This window comes from Eulemur rufifrons, chromosome 19 (assembly GCF_041146395.1).
Source record: "Eulemur rufifrons isolate Redbay chromosome 19, OSU_ERuf_1, whole genome shotgun sequence".
Classification (NCBI taxonomy): domain Eukaryota; kingdom Metazoa; phylum Chordata; class Mammalia; order Primates; family Lemuridae; genus Eulemur; species Eulemur rufifrons.
The window spans coordinates 64,784,806-64,793,793 of NC_091001.1; the positions used below are offsets into that span (position 1 = coordinate 64,784,806).

The 8,988-nt window shown below is 42.7% G+C and overlaps 1 non-coding gene across 1 annotated transcript; it reads right to left on the reverse strand.

Annotated features, from left to right (window-relative positions):
- Window positions 1-6,704: 6,704 nt before the first annotated feature.
- Window positions 6,705-6,896, reverse strand: LOC138400429 (small nucleolar RNA SNORA74). Its single transcript, XR_011236313.1, has one exon. It is a non-coding gene; the product is annotated as a small nucleolar RNA SNORA74 (small nucleolar RNA).
- Window positions 6,897-8,988: the final 2,092 nt, after the last annotated feature.

Here is an 8,988-nt window from a genome sequence, read left to right on the forward strand (position 1 = left end):
AATTCATTTACCTGGAATGTTTTGTATGAGTTCTTGAATAAAACTTAGGAACCAAAAAAAGAAAAAAACAGAACTTTTCCCTCTCGTGCCCGACAGCAATTTCTGCATCAAGCAATGTGTTTGTCAGCAGCGGCAATTAATAAAATGGATCATTTAGCGATGCGAGCTTACTCAGCCAGGAGGGGGCGAGCAGGAACAGTAAGCGTAGATTTTGCTTGTCTGGTATCTGCTGTCTGTATCCCATTTGTGGCTGCCAGATTAAACTGCCTGAAGTGAGTTAGGGTGAGACTTCCTCAAAGACTTTGAGCTGCTCTCCACTGCTTAATAAGTTAAGTGCAAAGTCTGTACTCTCAGAAATTTAAACTTAGCTCAAGATAACTACAGTGTATTTTGGTCCCTGTTGCAAAAGTATGAAATCAGATACTGTAGATTGTGTGTCATGGGGGCAATAGCAAGTTTCTTGTTTAGCGACCTCATTTCCTCCATCTCCTGGCCGTTGTCAGAGTACATTGCTCTTGAGGGAGGATCTGACGAGAGCAAAGCAAAGAGAGCTTTGCATTGGTAAGTGCTGCATGCCCCAAATGGCTTGCTTGGGTATTTCAACTTAAGCAATTATTTCCAGCTATTTCAGTACTCATCCTTAGGCCTTGTTATATCCTGGAAAGTAACTAGAATATTTTCAAGGACTACCACATTTTTCAAGTACCACTGGAAAAAAAGTCACAGATTAACAGTCCTCATCCTGAGTGCTCCTGTTGTCCCAGCCACTTGGGAGGCTGCTGCAGGCGGATCGCTTGAGCCCAGGATTTTAAGTCCAGTCTGGGCAACTTAGAGAGATCTCGTCTCTAAAAAATAAAATAAAAATGCATATAAAAATCCCCACCTGATTTCATTTTATAAAATGGTTACTATTTTTCTACTGCCTGCTAACAAAGTAGCAATGAGAGGCTAGCTGCTGGACTAATTATTTTTAATGGTATACACATTTCTTTTTCATCAACTGTATTTGAAAAGTCTGAAGACAAAACTGGCTCCAACTTAGTTTTCCAACCTCATCTCTTCTATATGGGAAACTCCCTATCCACTCTAGGGTATTTTTATATGTTCCATGCAGTGACTGATATGGTACTTTAACAAATAAATCTAAATACACAAAATAAAACATTAGAAGAAAATATGAGAGAGTATCTGTATAACCTTGGGGTAGGGAGATCTTAAGTAAGACAGAAAACCCAGACAAGTTAAAGAGAAAAGTAGACGTGTTTGACTACATAAAAATTATTTTTTTTTGCAAGGCAAAAGATACCATAAACAACGTGAAAAAAAAAAAGTTTGCAATAAATATAACAGAATATGGTAAACACCCTAATAAACAGAATCCTAAAATTATTAAACAAAGGACAACACAATAGAAAAATGGACCAGTAATACGAAAAGGAAATTCATAGAAGAGGAAATAGAAGAAGGTGCTCAGTCTCGCTAGGAATCAGGAAAATGCAATGAATTCACAGATAGAAATATATTCATGTAGGCCAGGTGCAGTGGCTCATGCCTGTAATCTCAGTGCTTTGGAAGGCCAAGGCTGGAGGATTGCTTGTGGCCAGGAAGAGTTCAAGACCAGCCTGGGCAACATAGTGACAACTCGTCTCTAAAACAATTCCAGTGGATATGGGGTTATAAAAAGAAAAAGAAAGAAAAAGAAATTAGTGGTGGCACACTCCTGGCATCCCAGCTACTTGGGAGGCTAAGGCAGGAGGATCACTAGAGCTCAGGAGTTCAGGGTTACAATGAGCCATGATCATGCCACTGCACTCCAACCTGGGCAACAGAGCTAGACTCTGTCTCAAAAAAAAAAAAAAAGGAAAGGAGCAAGGGAGGTGGAACCCAATTAATGTCAGGTCACCTGTCCCTGCAGGGCTGCTTACAAAATGGACATGTGGGCCTTTACAAAAAACCAAATGTTTTCAAATCTGCTCTAGATGCTTTGTTACTAGGGAAGAGCCTGAGAGAAAGGGCAAATGTCTCCATGGAACAGCAGCAAGGAGAACTCAATATGTGGCCCAAACAAGGAAGAAAGTGTGCGTCTGACAAAGTTAGTTCATTCACTTATTCAGCCACTCAACCAGCATAAACTCCAGGCTCTATGCTGGGGGTCAAGCACATGGCTGTAATGGAAGCACAAAAACCCTCAGGCAAGCCATCTCCTGGGGCCAAGTCCTCCCCTGGGTGGGTGCTGCCACTTCAGAGGAAGGATGAGGCTGAGAAGGCTGTGCCCCCTCCAAATCTGCCTCCCACCCCTCCTCAGCCCACTAACAGTAACAACACTTTCGCTGTCCTGGCAATTCTCTACCTTCTGCCCACAGGGCTTGGCTTCTCCCATGCTCCCATCACCCCCACTGCTCCCCAACTACTGGGATAACCCTCAAACCACAATAATCTGGAACAGTCCACATCCCGGGCTGAATTTTACAAATAACCCTACAGGAGTGAGGCTGGGGTGGTTTGTAGGACTGGAAGAAGCAGGCAGTGGAGGTGTGCCAGGCAGGGTGGGAGGAGGAGCACAAACCCTCCAATGCCCGTCCTCCCCAGACGGCAGTATTGTGAAGTGGTTAACATCCTGGTACCAAAGGTCCAGATTGCCTGGGCTCAACATGGCTTTTCCACTTGAGGACCTGAGTGACCTCAGACAGGTCTTTAACCTCTCTGTACCTGTTTCCTCTTCCATAAAGCTGGAGGAATAGTTATTTCATGAGGTTTTATTGTGAGAAATAAAGCCCTCAGAACAGCAGCTCAGACACAGTAAGCACTCTATGTGTTAGCTACAAGTATTATTTGGGGGACCCTCTGCCGCTAGGACAGTCAAGATAGGCCTGCTCAATTCTCTCAGTTCAATTCTACAGCTCTATTCCTGGTGGCCCGTGGGTAGCTCTTGGACAAAGCTCAACATAATCTCCCAAGACTAACAACCGTTTTTAGCGACAACAGTTTAAATTCATGTTAAGTGGAAAAAGGAAGTCTGCGTCAAAAGAACAAATCTGCAAAGGTTTCCCCAGCCCAATTGGGTTAGATAACCTCTGAGGTTATTATGCAGAGTGGTTTCATTCCTCTTTTCTAAATGTCTTGCTTCCAGACTAGGCCCAGGGACCTGCCACTGCATTACAGAGCCCATTTCAGTGCCTTTCTTTCCAAAAAGATGCATCCCTTGGCAACCCTCCTAGAATGTGGAAGCAGCTCATTTTAAAATAGAACGCTTTTTTCTTTGCTCCTTCTACACTTAGTAGACAGTATACCAAGTGGAAAAATAGTCATCGTAGTCCTTCCTCTCATTTTCTTCCCTTCTCTCTGCCCTTCCGCTTTTCTTCTGGGTCTATTTTCTTCCCCTTTTCTCTTTTTTATTTCTACTTCCTTTAATCCCTCCCTATGGCTCAGAATGGAGCTGATATTGTTCTGGACTTGATACTGTTCTGAATCTAGGCAGGTCTGGAAAATGGTAGCTTCTCTTCTGAACTTGGTGCTTGGCTGGAAAATGAGATAGGGGAGGTTGTTGGGCAAAGAACTGGAGGTGAAGATAGAAGGGACTGTCTCTGGGGAAGGGTTTAGAGATGCTCCCCAAGCTGATTAGTTCTTTACTGGAGAAATGGCTCTCTGGCCTCCCACAAGTGGCCACACTTAGTTTCTCTGAGACTGAGAATAAAATGCATAATGCTGGACCTAAGCATTCCCTTGGTTTTCAATCCAGTGTCTTTTTTCTCGGTGTTTCTAGCTATAGCCAACGTCGACTATTTTTATTATTTATTATAAAGTGCTTGTCTAATGTTGGTACCATGTATGATTTATTTTGTTGGTTGTTATTTCCTGAGTCACAAAGGGAGGGGGGGTTCCAGAGTTCAGGAAGCCCAGGAATGAATGAGATTTGCTTGACTGCTTAGCAACCTCCTGTCTAACAATTAATCTTTTCAGAGTTATGCCCAAGGACCAGGTACATGGTAGGAGTTTGCTCTGAAGCTACAGATATCCTGTTTATCTCAGCCATGGTTAGACTATGAATAATGCTTAAAGGCAAAGAAAATGTTTTTTGTTCTCAACCAAAAATATTGTTTAAGTAGATGTGAGTAGCACCTTAAAAAAAAGGTTAGCTTTGTGATTAAAAAAAAAAATGAAAATTGTCATTCCTAATTTCCTAAATTAGCCTCTGAATTCCATTGGTTTGTTTTGAGTTAGTTTTGAAAACTGAACTCAGTTTTTTGCCAATTCATACAGCAATGTTATAACTTGGCCTCTTCATCTTTTAAGGAGTCTTTGCCCCTGGGTTTATTAGGTTGCTTATTTAAAACAATCAAAAGCAGCTATTTGGCCCTGCCAGGGTGGCTCACGCCTGTAATCCTAGCACTTTGGGAGGCCAAGGTGGGAGGATCTCTTGAGAACAGGAGTTGGAGACCAGCCTGAGCAAGAGCAAGACCTTATCTCTACAAAAAAAGAAAAATTAGCCAGATGTGGTGGCACAGGCCTGTAGTCCCAGCTTCTCCTCCTGAGAATCGCTTAAGCCCAGGAGCTTGAGGTTGCAGTGAGCTGTGATGACGCCACTGCACTCTAGCCCAGGTGACAGAGGGAGACCTTGTCTCTCACACACACAAAAAGAGGTATTTGATTCCTTTCATAATTACCCAAGTCTTAAGAAGACCAAAGAAAAAATAGTCTGCTCCACAAGTGTGAAGAAGAAACTCTGAAGTTAGAAGAACAATTTGTGTGAATGTCTTTTATATCTGCCTTTTTACATTTGGGTAAATTTAAACAATCAGAAGAGAATGTCCACCAGCTAGACATTATAGCTACATTCTTGGTTTTCTCCTCCCTTAGTGGTTTCTCCTTCTAGGTTCTTCCTCCTCTCCCAGACCTTTTACTCTTGGGGTGCCCCAGGGCTCCTCTCGTGGCCCTGGTCACTATCTGCACTCATCCCCCCTCTTATCTCATTCAGTCTTGTGACTCCACATTCCTTCCAGGAATGCAGGAGTGTTCAGGAGTGAAGCAACAAGATGTTTCCAATTCTGAAATGGTTTGGTTAAACAAATAAACTAAAAGCATGTATAAATAGAGAAATATAGAGCTAATATGGCAAAATGTTAATAATTGTTGGCTGGGAGCAGTGGCTCACGCTGGTAATCCTAGCACTCTAAGAGGCCGAGGCGGGAGGATCACTTGAGCTCAGGAGTTCAAGACCAGTCTGAGCAAGAGTGAGACCCCATCTCTACTAAAAAAATAGAAAAAGTTAGCCTGGCATGGTGGTGTGCACCTGTAATCCCAGGTACTTGGGAGGCTGAAGCAGGAGGCTTGCTTGAGTCCAGGAGTTGGAGGTTGCTGTAAGTTAGGCTGATGCCACTGCACTCTAGCCTAGGCAACAGAGTGAGACTCTCTCTCAAAAACAAACAAACAAGCAAACAAACAAAAAAACCAACTGTTGAATGGTGGTAGAAGGTATATGTACCATAATAAATATATGTACGTTTCTGTGTGTTTGAAAATGTTTGTGTTAAAAGGATGGAAGGAAGTAAATAAATGTTTTCTACGTACTTACAACTCCCGAATTATGTCTCCCACCCAGATTGTCTTCTGAACTCCACACTCATATATCCAGCTGCCCACTGACTTCCCCATTTGGAATCAAAGTAATATACCCAAAACTGAACTCCTGATCTGCCCACCTCCAAGCGTGCTCCATCAGCAGCTTCGCACGTCAATGACTGACTCCATTTTTTATAGTTGTTCGGGCCCAAAACCTTGGAGTCACTTTGACTCTTCTCTTTCTCTCCCTGCTCACATCCCACCCACCTGGAAATCCTGTTTTTTTCTGTCTGCAGAACACATCCAGAATGTGGTCCCTTTTCGCCACTGCCACTCTGCAGCCTAGGCTGAACCATGACCAGCCCTGGCTGAACCATGACCAGCCCTGGCCTGGGTCATTACAGTGGGCTTCCAACTGTCTCCCTGTTTCTGCCTTGCCCTCTTCTGTTTGTTCTCAGCAGAGGAGCCCGAGAGACCCTTTTAAAATGAAAGTCAAATTGAGTTTCTTCTCTGCTCAAAAGCTGTCTCACTGGCTGAACAAGGAAAGAGTAGAAGCTGAAATCCTTCCACAGCCCCAGGCCCTGCCTGACCTGCTTGCATTTCCCTCCTGGCTCACTATGCTCCAGTCACTCTTGTTTCTGGAATAAGCCACAATGCTCCTGCTTTCCTGGGACTCTGTACCAGGTGTTACTGCTTCCTGGAATGCTCCTCCTCCAACCATTTGCACCTTTTTCAAGTCTTTGCTTGAAGTTACTTCTCAACAAAGCCTACCCTTAAGATGGCAACCTGCTTCTCCACACATGCTGGATCCATCTGCCTTCCCCCCCATTTCCCTATAGCACTCACCACCTGCTAACACACTTCCTGATTTCCTTATTTGTTATGTTTATTGTCTGTCTCCTCCATTTGAATATCAGTCTGGTAAGGATAGGGATGTTTTGCTTGCTGTTACATGCCATGTGCCTAGAACGGTGCCTGGCCCAATATGAGGCCTGGCATGCAATAAATAATTCTGGAATGAATGCATTGAATGAATAGTCACACCTTGGTTGTATCTCTTAAGCAAAAGAATCTATAATGAGAATTTAATAGGCCAGAAATTAAACTTAACTCAAAATTCTTTTTTTTTTTTTTTAACAGAAAATATTGTTTGTACCCAGACTGGGACCAATTCCACAGGAGGAGTCATTCCACTCTCAGAGGTGTAAAACATTGCCCAAAGGTATTCTTCTGCAACACCAAAACAGTGCTTGGAGCCAAGCCTCCAGGCTGGCTCTTCCAACAGTGCAGCACCATCACATGCATCTCAACAGCCTGGAGAGCTGACAACTGCTGGATAAAATTTTTAAATCCAGAATCCTGAGCTACACTTTCCTTTCACTCCAGTTTGTTCTTTATTTTTTTTTACAACAGTTGAACTAAGCTGTTTATGAATGGCCTCTTCTATGAATGATTTCATTGTTCTTTTTATTCGGTATGTTGCAATTCTTGGAACTCATCAATGTTCAGCTGTTTCATTGATTTCACTTAGCACTTCCTTAAAGTGAAATGACATGACTCAATATATGAGAGTCAGCGTGGGCTAAAGTCAGAAGAAGAATAATCTCTGTGTGGACTGGCAGAATTTGAACAAGTGCCCTGTGTGATATGAAGATGCACCTTTAATATCCACTCTCTTTAAAATGCACCCCACATCCTCTATATTCAATGGCAAGCCAGGTTCTTCCTAAATATTATTCGTCACTTATGCCAGTATGAAAATTTTCCTTTTGCTAATACAATAGATTTCCCCCAACCTTCCTTGGCTGATTTTGTAAATTGCAGAACCAGAATTATCATTATGCTCCCAGGAAGAGCTATTTATGTATGCACCGCAATTCTTTTCCACACTAATTCTGCTACTAAAAATAGTCTATTCTAGAAGATGGCTCCTTTTTTTTCTGGCTTGACCATATTCATAGACATGTTAAATGCCTTCCGTAGTGTCTCACAATAAATGTCATAGTTTTAAATGGATGAAAAACCCAATGGTTAATAAGTTCATCTTATCCTTTTTACTCCCTGTCTTCCCTTTTCTGTTAGGGCATGAAAATTGGTGAATTCAGAAAGAAAAGGTAACTAATATAAGGCACTAAATGGAAATGAACTGTACAGAAGTTGAATAGAGAATTAAAAAAAAAGGTCGGAGACCCGAAAGAGAATGATAGAGCGTGAAAGAGGGAACGATAGAGCTAACATGGCCGAGCGTTAACAATCGGTGGATCTGAGCAAAGAGTATCTGGGAGCTCTTTGTACAATTCTTGCAGCTTCTCTGTAAGTTTGAAATTATTTCAAAAGAAATAGTTAAAAACAAAACTGATCCCTTTTGGCTAAGTATTAGTGAAAAAGGCATCAACATCTCACAGCAGCTGGGGATACAAAGATGAATAACATATGGATCTCATCCACGTTTTGGCCACAGTCTGAAAGGGGAAGAGAGACAGGTAAGGGTCTTGAGATAATAAAGTGGGGATCCTTGGTTTCAGCTTCCACTGTGGCACTAGAGAATAGAAACCAGAGTACCAACATTAAGTTGAAGCTAATAGTCCCTTCCCCGCATGTGGACTTTACAAAGGGAATGAAGAAAATAACCTGTCTTGCAATTTTTAGATTCCTCAGTCCGATCGAGGATATAGAAAGAGGATAGGGCCCAACTCCTGACAGAGAAGAGCTGGAATGCTACCTTTTTAATCCCATGCTTGAGGGACACTCCAACAGGATACCTTGGTGAGCTGAATATGTTTCTTCAGAGGAAACAAACAGAAAACAAAAAATAATATGTCAGACAAACTCTAATATATTATTAAATGTAAATGATCTAAATACTCCAGCTGAAACACAGAACTTGGTGGAGTGGATAAAATGCAAAAATGCATGACCCAGCTATATTCTGTCCACAAGGAATTCACTTCAAATATTACTATATACGTAGGTTAAAATTTATTTCTTCCTATTGAGAGGTGGCAAGCTCAGGCCTGAGAAACATCAAGCATACCATGGAACAAGGTTTGATTCCTGTGCTGGAGAATCCAGTTGGGGACCTCGGTACTGCTTTGGTGGTGGCTTCAAGAGAGTGTCCTGCATTGAAATCAGGCTGCATTCCCTGTGTCTGTCCCATAGGACTGACTGCCTAGAACAAAAAGAGGCTGGAGGGGGACCCAGAGGCTGAGGGGCTGAGGAAGGAGGTGCATAGGACTCTTCAGAAGAGCAACACATCCTCCTGGTCAAAAAATGACAAGGACGGGGCCCATTTACTTCTTCCCCAGACTCCACCCTGGCAAGGAGAGAAACTGGTGGCAGCAAGGAGGAATGAAGTGAGCAAGGATAAAGCAGAAAGGAAAACATGTAAGTCCTCCTTCCCACATGTAAGTCCTCCCCCCAAGTAGGGGG